A 15,357-nucleotide genomic window follows, 5' to 3' on the forward strand; every position below is an offset into this window, starting at 1 on the left:
CAAGTGATCAAGAAGCTCATCAGCGATTGATAGTTAATTAAGGGAGAAATGAGATAAACAACCTAGGAGCACGAATTGTGTATGATCCATTTGGTAAGAGATTCAAACCAGATGTAATGGGCTCAGCTTGTCATCTTGTCTTGCTTCTAGAGCCAGAAATGTTGACGATGCTGGACCCGCCAACATTCAAGAGATATCTCCGGTATGAAGTCCCAACTAGACCTCACACCGTTTGGTGTAGGAGTCCAATCCAGTATAATGGCCCGGTTGGGATTATCTTAAATATTTTCCTTAGCTCTTTGTTACACTAAAAAATGTCACCATGGCTATTTACAGTTAGTATGGCTCTATCAACAGTCATGCTATCCTCCTGGGCAAGTCTTATGCCTCTGATCTCCATGTCAAACTCCAAAAAGAAAGAAAGTCTTTGCAAATGTGTTTATCTCTGGGTACGCAGATTCTCTCGGCCTTACCTGCGTGTACGCACCTAATGTTCACAAAAACTGCGTACTTGTACGCTCTGTATGTAAAGGGGTAGGTGTGTACCCTGTAAAGGTCAAAAGGCGCGAGTTTCATCTTTAAAAAGTTACTTGTGGTCATTTCTAGAGCATTCTAGAAGGTTGTTCAACGTGTATTGAGCGCCTCCAGATGGTTCATGTACCCCTATGAAAGAGGAACTTATCCCATCAAGAGAGGAGCTATCCCATCCAAAGAGGGGATTATCCCATTGATGGTGGACCTGATTAACTTCCTCTTGAGCACTATAAATACAGGCATTGGGCTAGAAGGAGGGGAGGTTGAAAGCTGTACATTCCTAAGGGTAGATGCTGCTGGAATTAGGACTTCCTTGTAGAAGCTTGTGAGGAGAGATTCCCATCCTTTCTTGTTTCTTTTGGAAGTGGGTGAGCTAATCAGAGTAAAGGAGAACTCTTGTTGGACCCTGGGAGGGACCTGCACAACACCAAGGCTCAGGTTGTAATGGTTTCTTTTGTTTCCTATTAATACAAATAAGTCCATTCTTCTCAACAGTTTGTTATTTATGAGTTGTTTCATATACTCCTTGGTCTGTATGTTAAATATGTTTTATTTTATGAGATATTCAGGTGCTATTTAATCGTTTGATTGTTAATGAATGCAGGTTTCGAAGAGAAGGAGGAGCTCATCCGGATCAACGAGGCTGGACTACTACAACAGCGTTGGGTTACAGGTAGGATCTAAACACTTGATTTCTTATATTGTAAATGCATATTTAGAGAAGGATTGCTCTTAATTGTCTTGTTTGTCACTAGAAAGCCTTAAGCTTCTAGGGAGGTTGGCTTTGTCCGCAAAGTCGACTCTTTCCGCATGACACTCTTGCTTTTCAGCACATGAGAGAGGTTTACTTTATCTTTGAAAAGTGATTTTCATGTGCCTCGTGAGTTCTTAGTGTCGCTTGTGTCAAAGTTCTTTCACTACAGAGGGAGATGGTGGAAGTGAGTCTCAAGTTGAAAGGGAATAGTCCCAACTATGCTAGAGATACACAACACAACAGGACATGCGCAGCTTCCAGTGGAGTAGTCCACACGAATGTGGTAGTCACAAACACAAGGTGAATAGATAACACGTACAACACCCAGCAAAATAGTCCACATGAGTGCGACGGGCATTATAACAAGTTTACAAGAATGAATCTGTCGAGTGTTTGGAGGGATAGACAACATGGACAAGACAACGTTAAGAACTGATACAACACATTTCCAATAGCATATGTACTAAAACAACCAAAATAGTTCAACTATCTTAATACATGTTAGAGCACCATGCATTACAAGCATCAAAAAAATAGTCTTACAAATGAATACAATACATGTGTGAAAATGTGCTGGCCTGTTAACATGCTTCTGAATTAAGTGAAAGTCCCAAGACACATCCGTACACTGTTACATCACTAACCCTGATAATGGGGCGTTGGAGCCACTGCTCGCTCCTCAAAGAAAAGATTACAGACTCTCAAGGCTATGTGGGAGGAGCCAAGGTGAAAAGTCCTTTTCATGTAAAAATGAGGGGTATTTATAGGCAAGGGTAGAACTTTCCCTTGTGACAGTTCGACTTCCCTCATGACTGTTTGACATACATGACTCTTCAACTTTAGATGACTCTTCAGATTTACATGGGGGTCTCTTGGACTTCCACGTTACATTACATTGATTACAACAGTGTGGCCCACAGTAGTGATGTGGCCAGATGACTCATGACATGACTTGACATGACAAATATGGTATGTTCATGCTGGTGGTGGTGTGCATGTCGAGTTGTAGTGTTGTTGAGTGATGGATGTGCTCTTGGTGTATCATAGCTTCACCTCTGCATGGCAAGGTGTGTGGAGTCTTCGATGGTCTTGGTGTTCGCTTGATGTTGCATGTGCACATCTCTCCTTCACTTGTACTTTGACATGCTTCATGTGTTCGTCCATTCACAAACAAGTCTCCTTGCATGCGCTCCTTGTTCATCTCGTTCGTCGTCGCGCCATGTCTCATCCATGTACCTGTATCTGCAATCACTCATGATGAGATGACATCAAATCCAGAAATATCCTATTCTACCATGATGCATTATTTTTGCTTTCGGATGCAGGTGACCAGGAGAGAAGACAAGGCTCTGAAACTGTGCAAGGCACATTTCAAGCCGGGATGTGGGCTTTGGGCATTGTCCATGAAAATTGTGCAGAGGTCACTCAGAGGCTGAGATGGGCAATCCAGATCGACAGTGACTGTTTGCGGGATCTGACTCAGCTAGAGGGCAAATTTGCACAATTTTTTCAGGGAGACAGTGTAGGAAACAGGGGGATACTTGTAGTGAAAGCTACGCAATTTCTTCGGGGAGTTGGCAACAGGCTGCTGGAAAAAATCATGCAATTTCTTTGGGGATATGGCAGTGGGCTGTGGGAGGCTTCTGGAAAAAATTGCGTAGAGATGGGAGGCTGTCCTGTTGGACATCCCTTCACAGTTTATGAGCTAAGCGGGATGTTGGGCAGCTAAGAGATTGCTCATGAAAACTACACAGTTTTCAAGAGGAGTAGCAGACCAACTGATAGGGTGATTGGGTAGAAAAATTGTGCAATTTTTTAGGGCAGTGCAGTGATAGGAAATGGGTGTCTATCCAGCATGTCTGCGCATTTTCTTCAGTGAGCGGAAGAAAACATGATTGGCAGCTTCTACGTAATTTTTTGGAGGAGTGACACCCGGGGTCATTGCTTGGTCAAACTCTCTAGTTGAACATCTGGAGGCTTGGTTGATGTTTCTTGTGAGCAACACAGATTGAGATGGCTTGCTAGGAAACTTCTATGCTATTCTGGTGATAGTTAGTCTAGTCAATTCTAGGATTGCACAGTGTAGACTGCCTATGAGGTAGCCTCAAGCTCTACGCAACTTTGGGTAGTAGTACATGTTCACTGAGGGCTGAAACTATGTAGTGTAGCTCAACGAAGGTCCGGTCGTTGGGGTTGGTTCATTTGAAATAGCTTCAACAGAATGACTAAGTGTGTGAACGAGTGACTTCGTACATGCATGACCTTGCGAACACACACTCAACATGACTTTATGACAAGACGCCTCGAACCATTAAGACAACATTCACTCAGTGTGAATGACCGACGATGCGAGCGACACTTGTGATATATCGTTGAATGATCACGATGAAACTTGCGTGACAATGCATACAACTTCGTGTGTGAGTGTGATAGATGTTTACATAGTGAATACAACTTGTTGACATGAAGATGGACCTTACACATAGTTAGAGCATGGTTGCAAGCATGACATTGTGACCATCATTCAAAAATATGTCTGATGAACTGTCAAGAAAGGAGGGCACAAAGACTCAACATGGGCTCACAGGATGAACCTGAGTGCTTGCAAACATCAAGGAAAAATCCAAGGAAGGCTCCGAAATTAGATGCAGGCCAAATTTTTGGAGGGTGTTGTAGCCAATATAACACTTGGATTACTTCTACAATATATATATACCTGAGACTATATTTTATGGCATGAAGAAAGTTCAGTGATCAAGAAGTGAGGATCACTGATATACTCCATCAAACTAAGCATGATTTGAGTGCATGAATGTAATTACTGAAGTTGATACTCCATGATTGTTGTCGAACTGCTTGCTTTATACTTGCTCCTTTTATCCTTTCAACCTGCTTTCATATCCTTGAATACAGATCCTTGTATATCTCTTTTGCTACCCTTCATTTGACTTCAACGCCTTAGCTCTGATACCATGTTGAAGAATCTAGGGCACATGTAGTTAATGAGATTCTTCTTGACTTGATAACTATTTGTGAGGCTTTTTAATTTTCTTATTAGCACAATCTTCTTTTTGACATTATTAGAGTGTGTGTTTCTTATTTCATCAAATAGATATAAAAGACAAAGAGACAAGAACCCAAGATGTTGGCATTCTGCCAGTGCCAAAACCTATCCCTCTTGGAGAGGAAAACCCGCACATAATTCTTCTTATAGAGATTCCAATTGACAAACACCAAGACCATGACCCTTGACTATCTATGCCACTCCAAGACCAAGACACCAATCCTCTTCTTTGTCACTGTTGAAATCATCTTCTTCACTGCTGCTTCACTGAGGTCATCATTACAATAGTACCATTGTTGCACCTTCATCTAGATGATTGTTTCACTTTTATTGAGATCATCACCATATCAACTAGATCTTTATAATGACCTTGTCTTCATCAAGATCATGACAATGTTTACATGATTACTTCCATGAGAGTATATTTTTTACTTAGAATGTATGTCGAGACAAAGAACATTATTGTAGGATCACTGAAGTTCTTATCGTAATAGTTATGTCAAGAACGTGATTGTGTCTCTCTTAGTGACGTATTTACCGAGATTGTAACTATATTCTTCTTGCACCAAGATCACAATTATGCTGAGACTGTGAGAGAGTGTATCCCCTGTCATACCTATCCAAAAGTCATGGTATCTTACTCCAACCGAGTTTTTTTAATACTCCTTCATTCGAAATTCTTGTAATACTAAACTTGACCAAGATTTATGAGAGGTATGCAAGATCTTTGAGATTGTGATTACTTACTGTAATCACCACCGAAACTTCCGAGACATCCGCAATTTTTTCTGCATGTAATGTGGATACTTTCCATGCCTATATATAGTAGTTAGGTTCCATAAATAAGTCGACATGACCACTAGACCAATGTGTCATCTTTTATGAGCCGACTTGAAAGTTATATGACTTTTGTTCATTGTTTGTTGGTAGTCTTCTTCTTTGGAGGATGGTGCTTGTCTCGGAGGACTACTTGGCACTAGGTTGACCCATATTCATGATCAAGAAGAGCTCTTTAACATGACTTTGATTCTTTGACTTTCCTAGACCTATGGAATGAGCAACAAACTCATTCGAATAATTTACAAAAATAATATTTCTTTTTCTTGACAAGTACAAAGATAAAAATTACATTTACAAATACTGAACCTAGTTACACTTTTCTTCAACATGGGACACATGTTGTATGTTGAATCCACTAGAATTGGCACTGCCAATCTCCCCACACAATTATGAACAACCTGTGATTGGACATAGAAATGAACTAAACCACATCAAGATTATATACAAAGCAAGGGAGCACATGAACACTTTTTTTTAAGACTTTTATTAACCACTCACCACAAAGATTTGAGAGAGGTGATGAATTGGAGCTTGTCGAACGAGATCAATAACAACAAATCCAATTTATCATTGCCATCATTGAGAACAAAAACATCCTGCTAGATGTTGGAGACCACGAAGAGCCTCACCTTCCACGTGAAAAAGCTCTTGAAATGGGAGATGGTAGTGTTCATTCTGTCCATGAAAAAGAGGTATTGGGTTCATTCCTTGAAACAATTGACCACGCCCAAGAATTATGTAATCTCAACAATTGAATTCAACTAGCTTGTTTCTCGAGAGCCCTAAAGGAAAATCAAAACTAACATGAAATGCATAAATAAGACCAGAAAACCATTGCAATTAGCTCACTAGATGTTATTCTTATGCGTGACAAATATAAATCTGTCCCAATGGAAATCAACCACAAAAAAATGAAGAATACCATTCTAGTAACTACATATTTAGTAACAATACATATGTATTTTTCCACAAATTCTAACATGTTTGTAGACCAATTGATTTATATTAGCAGATAAGAAGTTGACTAGCACAACAAATCGAACCTGCAATAATGATTGTTGATCAATTGACAAAGCTAAATGACTCTGCTGTAACAAAAACTCTTGAAAGTCACATCATAGTCTCAACTCATCATCTTGTAATGCATATGTCATGGTGCCCATCTTCCATGAGCTTACCCCTTGTACTTTGTAATTGCATTGTGAGCAATGCATTGATCTTGTCATTCCTATTAAGCTCCCTATGACATTGTCTTCATCTTCACACAGGTCACAATAAGACAATGATTCCTTATTCAACTACAAAACAATACATAAAAACATGTAAATCTCACGCACTAAACTAATATAATCTTACACGCTATGGTAATATATGTAGAATGATTTAAACTTGCAGAATTGACATGATCACAATCACTCTCTTGAGAGATTCAACACTGAACTAACTCTCATACCATGACAAAATAAATAATTTCACACCAAAACTATTTTTTTTCACTCATTAAATCACAAATATGACACACACACACACACACACACATGGACGCACGCACGCACGCACGTATGCACACATGCCCGCATGCACGCACGCATGCCCGCACACATGCACTTGGAACTAGATCCAACTAATTCTAAATTAGGAGATTATGGTTGAGAGAATATCTCGACAATCTCCATCAACCTAATCCAAACCAACAAACCAATTCTAATAATGTAAGAATTAATCCTAACATCTATATATACTTTAAAAATATGTTTCATATCCATTGAATCATGGAAAAAATAATTGCGAATTTCCCTTTCAAGCATGTACTAGGTCAAACATGCACTTTCTACAAAAAAATTCACTAATTTCATTTGGATTTGAATATCTAATATTTTCATCTAAATATCATGTTGTCCAAGTACCGAGCACTTTAGTGATTGTGGGTTTTATTTCTACATGTTTAAATCATGTAATTTTTTATGTTTTTATTTTTATTTCTAGAATTAAGTATAGATTTATTGTCCAAGTACCAAAGAACTTTAGTTAGTGTCGGTTTATTTCTATCTGTTTAAATAGTGTAAATTGTTTTTAATATTTTTTAGGAATTAGCATAGATTTTTATTTTTTTTGCTAAGAAAGAGTAGGGCCTTCTATTTCATTAATAAAATACATAAATTACAATGATCCACCTGGAGTTGTGGAAGACAGGAGGGACTTGAAAGCCCAACCGAAAACAGGCAAACCACCCAACTACTAAATTCGAACAAAAAGGAAGCCGGAAGCCGGAAGTGGTTCCAAAAACCAGGAAGAAAGCTGAAGTCAAAAGTGAGAAAGAAGAGCTATCTTAAACTTTTCCGACAGATCAAGCAACCAGAACCGAAGATCAGCACTAATGATCCAGCATACCCAAACCAACGGTGGAGGATAAAATCGCAACGGTAAGGAACGTGACCCTTACCAAACCCTACCACCAACTAGCACCTTCAATCCCAACCGTCGATCCGCTGTGGATGATCCAATAGCTGACGATCATATCGCACCGATCAACGTGGCTGAAAAATAGCGTGCGATAAAGGCGGTTTTAAAACTAACCCCCCCGTCACGTGTCGTGCTCTGAAGGTGTTCGCTACAAAAAATGAAAAACCATTTTCCTCCTGCAAGGCCCACGATCGTCGGAAAGCCATCCTCCACCTGGTATTCCAGCATCAACTCGCGACCGCAGTCAACACCGACCCCCAATGCACAAAATGGAGGGAACGGATGAGACGTGCCAACAGAAAATGGAGAGAAGACCCAGTGGGCCCCACAAAACCACATGGGCAATCTCAACCATCGAACTCGAAGGCCAGATCTGACAGCCAGGAACAATATCGCAGCGCTGAACCCGACCACACTATAACGTGTGATGAAGGGCAGTTTCCACAACTTCCCCCTGCCATGTGTCGTGCATTCTATGGGATCGCTCTCAAAATAACAAAACCACTTACCACTAAGAAGTCGTACGATCACCAGAAACCTGCCCTTCGCCATGACCACAATTCCGGGAGTGAGAAGTGGATGCCTACTGCGGCACCCCATTAAATGTTCATTCCGCCAACTCGTACCATGTACCCTGGAACTGATCCCGAGTTTATTAAGGAGATAGAACCACAAAGTGCCACCCAAAAGGCTGGGAAACCTTGTCGAGATGAACCGGGAGTAGCTGCACCCCAACCAGACACTCAACCTCACAGGAACATTCGAGTGGGCTGAGAGGGAACCCTCCGGCGACATCAAATCATTGAATTCAACCCCGCTCAATATCAAAAAACCTCCTTGTCCTCAGCATCTTGATCCTCACAGATAGCCTTTAGATGACTTGGAGGAATTTCTTGCCACTTTATCGCCTTTCCGCACTCTGCATTGCTTGCCTCTTGATTGGCTAGTAAGTCAGCCAGCTTGTTGGCCTTACGTCGAACGTGGTTGAAACTTATCGTACGAAGACCCTGAAGATGCATTTTGATTCTTTGAAAAACCTAGATAAGTTTCCAATGACTCGAGACTCTTTCCATCCCAGAACCACCACTGATTCTTTTCACTGCGTTGATAGTAATCTCCGAGTCTGCTTCCACAATGATATTAGAGCATTGATTCTGAGATAGGAACTGAAGACACTGCTCTAGCGCCATCACTTCCGCCATGTTATTGGTAGCCCTGCCTAAATGGTAGTGGAAGATAAATATAATATTGCCCTCGTCATCTCTTAAAGCTCCTCCATAACTAGCAGTTCTCGGATTGCCTTTGGAGGATTCATCAATGTTGAATTTTAGAAAGCCTTTAGGTGGGGGTTGCTAGTAGTCCTTTTCTGTTACCATGGTATTATTCTTTCTGTTTCTACCTTGAAGAGTTATCCCCTGCAATCCCAATTTCCTGATAATTCTATGCTCTTCATCTGAAGGGGGATTCGAGGGGATATTCTTAATAGTAGAGCTAACTGTCTCTCTAATCTATTTCAAGATAAGATCAAGAAGATGTTGTGCTGAAGACTTACCATTCTTGAAAATTCTTTTATTTCTCTCTTTCCAAATGTTCTAAGTAATAAAGCAAGGTGTGAAGGCCGAGGCCAAATTTAGGACTTCATTCTCCTTGAAGTTCTTTCTCCGGTGGTTTAGGGTGTTTATGATACTTCCTCTGTCCCTATCATACTGCTGGAAAATCACAGAGAACGAATCCCACAGCCAGGTGGTATAAGACTAGCTATTGAGAATATGCTTCGTTGTCTCCTCTTGCTCCTCATAGAGTTGGCATCTAGAGGGCCCCATAATTCCCCTTTTCCTAATATTCTCCCAAGTTAATATTTTCTTGTGATGAACCAACCACATAAAAGTCTTGATCTTCGTCCAACCTTGCTGCCTCCAAAGCTGTTTCTAGGTCTTATCAGGAACACTATAATTTAGCCCAAGTAGACAACCTTTAGCTTCCTTAAGATTAAAGGCTCCTTGCTTGTTATTACCCCATCTCAATTGATCTTGCCCTTCTGTTTTTAAGATCATCCTTTTCTTGAGCAGGTCCCCCAGAGCCTCTGCTTTGATTTTTAGGGGGCTGTCCTCACCACATTCAATGTTTCTCCAGCTTCTCCATTTTTCAGGGGTCTGCGAAAGATCCCAAAAATCCTTAACTCTAATTAACCCTTGGGAATCTATTTCCTACTTTAGGTTAACAAAATTCTCTGTTAACAGAATTGGTTCCTGCTGCCATTTGTCCTCCCAGAAAAGAGCCAGATCTCCTGCTCTAATTTCCTAGAAACTATTCTTTTGAACTAGAAATCTATTCTCCCAGGCTCTGTTCCATATGCAGGAGCCTTTTATAGTTCCAGCCATTCTTATGAGATCATTATTGTGCCACGAGCTGGCATACTTCTTTTTCCATATCCTTGCCCACTGAGCTTTTGGCTCCTTCACCCATCTCTACCAGAGTTTGGCTCCTAGAGCTTTACAAAGAATCTCTTGATCGTCCAGGCCTAGGCCCCCCTGACTCTTGGGTTTGCATATTTTTTCCCAAGAAACCAGGGCCCATTTCTTTCTAGTTTCCTCCTTCCCCATAGGAAGTCTCTTTGAATGTCTTTGATTTGCACTAGAACACCTTTCGGAGCTGGGAGCGCTGATAACATAAAAATTGGGATGGATTGAAGAACAGCCTTAGTCAGAACTAACCTCCCAGCCAGGTTCAGGGCATGGTAGGTCCACTTATTAACTATATCTTGCATCTTATTAAGTACCGTTTCTCAAATACTCTTATGCATGGGTCTGGCAGTAAGAGGTATTCCTAAATATTTAGAGGGGAGGGAATCCCTTTGAAATCCAAGAATTCTCAAGATGTTTGTTTGGATGGCAATGTTAGTGCTAAAGAAGAAGATTTTTGATTTAGAGAGGTTGAATTCCATACCTGTAGCCAAGGCAAAATATTTTAGAATTTGTTTGAAGGCCAAAGCCTTTTTGACTATTGGAAAACCCTGCAGTAAGGTATCTGTTAGCTACCTATACCAATAGGTTTCATATTTCATGATTGGCAATGAAAAGTTCCAAATATGCTTTGCTTTGATGATGCAAAGATCACATATTTCCAAGACAAAACAATCTGTGCATATAGCTTGATGTGGACTCAATTTTGATGGATGGTCCAACAGCCTAATCTAGATCATGCCATGTTTTAAATTTTCAGTTGTAGAATAGAGAAAGTAGTCTGTCCAAACTGTTTAAACTTGGCAGACAAGTAGCTTAGGTAGAGAATTAAGGTTCCCAACTGCTTAATCTGGGACCTTGGAAGCAATAAGGGTAGCATTAGATAGAAAATCAAAAGGAAAAAGCCAAAGAAAAGAAAAGGCAAATAAGGGTCTGCAAGTCCAAGTGCACCCCCCAAGAAGAAACAAAAAATGCTAGGCAAGTAGATGGGTAGGCAGATGGGGTTGCAGAAATGTCATTCCTTACAATTGAATGTGTGCTAACCTATTTTACAAAGGAAAATCAATGGATTCAGAAGGTCTTCTTCTCCATTGTGATGCAGCAAAGCAAAGAAGCATGTCTAACTTCCCAGCTTCCCCTCTCACTCTCATTACTAACATCCCTTCATCTATTGAGATTCATGGAAGAATTTGAGGTTTCATGGTGGTTCTTATTCCCTTAAAAGCCACATTTCTTGTCTAAAATTCTTTTCATTTTGATCTACTCCCTAAGCTAAGTGACTTTCAAATACACTTAATGACATCACTCCTCATTCACTTTCCTCACTCACATTAACGCCTAACTTCTATTATCTAAATCCCCTAAACTGCCCTTTCCCTACTATTATAACACCATGGTGTATAAATCCCTAGCATTGTATAAATATCTTCCCTTTTAGCACTATAGCTAAATAAGTTGTTTAGGGAGACTTTGGTCCACCAGGGGCTGTGGTCAACTCTGTCTTGGGGTTGCTCTAACCTCTGGTTATGAGCAAGAGCCTTTCCCCTAAGTCATCACCTCACCTCTGCTCAAGAAACCCACATAAACCCCCTTCCCTCTGCTTAAACCCACTCTCTAACCCTTCTTTCCCCCCTTTCAGATTAACCCTTGCCCCGAAAATACACAAAAAACCCTCAAACCTAAAGTTTTCCGCCTAAAGTATTTAACTGAATATTTTAATATGCCAGCGGGACCCCCCCAACCTGCACGATCCGTCGGAGGGCCCGCCAGTCGTCGATCATCTGCCACCCACGATCCAACGGTGGGCGGGTATTCTTAGACCTGGAGCTGCCGACCTTTAGCGTCCGGGGAAAGTGGTTTTCCGCCCCGTACAAGGGACGCGTGGTAGGCAGTGGGGTTGTTCGGAGCCCCCCTCCCCGATACCGCCTTTGCCCAAAGGTGGTGCGGGGAACCCGCTTACCACCATCCCGTTACCCCCTCCCCCTTACGTCGTGTATACGTCATCATGACGTAGCGCCCTTCCCCACCCCCGCGCCGTGTGGCCCTCCACGTAGTCCTGCCACCTTATCCACCCGCCACCGTGTCCTGCCACCCTGGCCTACACCTCAGCAGCCACGTCACCCCCGTACCCGGGCCCGCCATGACGTCATGCTGAATTCATCGGCGGAAAGGCGCCAATTACCTATTTTTTCCAAATTTGTCGTTAAAGTCACGGTTTGAGCCGTTTTTATGTCATTTTCGCGCAAAAGAAGACATAGCCGTTGCAGCTGGTTCACTGCCAAGACGCCTCCGGACCTCCAAATTCAAATTGCAACCGTTCCAATTCATCATTTCAACCTTCAGAGTTCGGCCCACAGGCTTTCTAAGCGTTTCTATCCAGGTATTCACCGTAATTCCCCATTTTCGCCCATGCATACCATTTGTCTGTAAATTCACCATTAAAATACCTGTCAAATTCCACTCTTAAGCATAGTCTGCCACTTGAATGAGAGATAAGGTAACCTGCATTGCCCCAGCACTATAATTCGACATTGAAACAGTCAATTTGTGGGTCAAAGCTGTGAAATTCATCCCCGAGGTGCCCGACATTGTTCCCTTTTGCCGGGTGTACACCAGCTGCAGCCTTTCACCTAAGTAATCCCACATACCCTCTGCATTTTACCCCTAGCAATTCACAATCCCTGTGAATTTATTAAAAAAGCTGCAGAAGCAAGCCTGTTTTCTTTTTCACTTTACAAAAACATTTCAGACTTTGTCCACAATTGGCCTATCATTTAAGTTCTTAAAAGCTTTGCAAACCATTTCACTAATATCATTCAAAATCAAATCATACAATGGCTGCCCCTGCACCCACAGCTCTCACTGTTGCTCCATTAAATCCACCCAATAAAGACCTACAGTCCTTGTCTCTTGCTGACCAGGACTACCTTATTGAAGACTATGTGGGAAACAGGGACTTTCTGCAGACCTTCAGGCAGTTGAGAGAGGACTACCTGAATGGTCATGATACATATGGCATATGGGAGTCCAACCTGCCATACTATTGTCTCCCCTCTGTAAATGTGTTTCCTGAAATCATTCGCCTATGTGCTGAAAACTATTATGTGCAGCACAGAGCCATCAGCACCCCATCTGGGAGGGTCCTCTTCTACATTAATCCCGAGTCCATCAACAAAATGCTACATTTTGATCAGACAGAGCTGCTGTTCCCATTCTCTATGAATTATCTGCTGGACACTGGTGCCAAGATGACCAGTGAGGAGATTCAAAAGGTCACCAGGACATTCATGAGACCTGAGTGCCAGCCTGCAGGGCCACCTCCTTATTTAGATGTCCACTTCACTGAAGTAGGCAGATTACTCCTGGACATGATTGCTTATGTGCTGGGATACAGCACCAGTGAGCATGTGGATCAAACCATGCTGGTATTGCTGGCTGTTTACAGCCCAGGCCAACCCCCTGCCCACAAATATAACTTTGCCAAATTCATTGCTAACAAGATTCATGATCAATTAAGCAAAGTGGATAGACAGGGGGTCTTCAAGTACTCGGCCTATATTTATCATCTCTTTATGTATTATCAGTCTGAGGCATTTTCATGCTATATCAAAAAGCTGGATTATAGAGGGGAAAGAAGATCTATCATCTTCTGGACCTCTGTCTATCACAAAGTCACAAACTCACCCTATTCCTATTGTGAGTTTGTTGACCAATTTGTGTATCCAGTCTCTTGCCTATTGATGAGGTCCCCTCCTCCCAGAATGTCAACTGAGATACAGAAGGCTCTGCAGCTTTCCAAAAAATGTAAAATAGGTGATTGGTACCTATATGAGGATCACACAGTCATCAGAGTCTATGGCTGTGAGCTCTGTCCTTACAGACTCCCAAAGTATGTGCCCATGAGGATATTTGCCTTGGAATATTATAGGCAGTTGATTCAGTCTGACCTCACCCATTTCCACAGCTCCAGAAAGAAGGCCCACCTCAAGTTCAAACACCAGTTGGGCCCCTTCATCATGAATAAAAAAGAAGGATGGGAAGATGCTGACCTCATCCTCAAGGACAAATATAAACTATCATATAGTTTTCGGTGGGTCCCTTATGACCCTGAGGGCTTCATTACTGCCAGAAGAAACAAATATAGGCTTCTAGGTTATAGGCATTGTCAATACCCACATATTGAAAGATATGCCAACCAGCAAGAATGGCAGCAGGGTACTCTAGTTGAAAAGCTAACTGAAGAAGAGATAATGCTAAAGAATATGAAGGAGCTTGAAAAAACCATTGACCTAGACTCTGTGCAGTAGGTACCTTTCAAGCGGCCTTATTCAACAATAGAAGGGACCTCGGCCTCAAGGACTGCACCAGTCACACAAGCACCTTCCACATCAACAACAGTGGCAGACAAAGGCAAAGGGATAATGGGTGCAGAGGAGGAAGCAGTGAAAGAAAAGCCTGCCCCTGTAAATGAGCAGCATCAAGAGCCCCAACAGGGGCAGCAAACAGAGCATCAACCAGGGCAGCAGCCAGAACAGCAACAAGGGCAAACTGTCCTGCCACAAACTGGGCTGCCAGTAGCTCCAACAATGCAAACACCACCTCCTCAAACCGAGCCATTGATTGCCCCAATTTTGCAGACCCTAGCACATGAGGAAAGGGGTACAAAAAGAGATAGAGAAGAGTCCACTCCTCTTAGTGGATCCTCCCAGCAACCAGAAGCCAAAAGGCAAAGACTAGACTCCCCAGAGGTGGAAGACATCACTGAAGAATTCCTTGACAGCTCAAGGAAAAACAGGGAGGGCAGCCAGCACACAGGGACAAGCTCCTTTCAACAGGAGCAAGGATTGCAACTTGGTTTGGAGGTGTCCTCCTCTTCCCAGCAGAGCAAGAAGCCCAAAAGCACCAAGGCCTCTTTCAAACAAATAAAGGCTCAAAATGATCTGCTGAGGGTAGAGGTTTATAAACAGTTTCTTGATGCAACCCCAACACAAAAGGAAAGACTAATGTCGGTATATGACATTCAGGAGGAAAAATTGCTCCTCAGCCATTTCAAGCCCAAAGTGCCCCATCCAAAATCAACAGCAGATTATGTGAAGACAAGGGTGGAGGTCCTAGCCAGAGATATACATCCCATGGACCAGATTGAACTCCATAAACAGACTGGGGAAATGGTCTATGCAACCTTGGTGGAGAAGGCAACCATGGCACATGAACTGAATGAGTCACTCAAAAATACCAAC

At 42.1% G+C, this 15,357-nt stretch overlaps 1 pseudogene; it reads right to left on the bottom strand.

Moving 5' to 3' along the window:
- LOC149217988 ((-)-beta-pinene synthase 1, chloroplastic-like) overlaps positions 1-14,734 on the bottom strand; it is a 71,383-nt pseudogene extending 56,649 nt beyond the window's left edge.
- Between the last annotated feature and the right edge of the window lie 623 nt (positions 14,735-15,357).

The sequence above is a fragment of the Pinus tabuliformis genome, chromosome Q (genome assembly GCF_031772625.1).
Source record: "Pinus tabuliformis cultivar Carrire ecotype Pingquan chromosome Q, CPIR1, whole genome shotgun sequence".
NCBI classification, from domain to species: Eukaryota; Viridiplantae; Streptophyta; class Pinopsida; order Pinales; family Pinaceae; genus Pinus; species Pinus tabuliformis.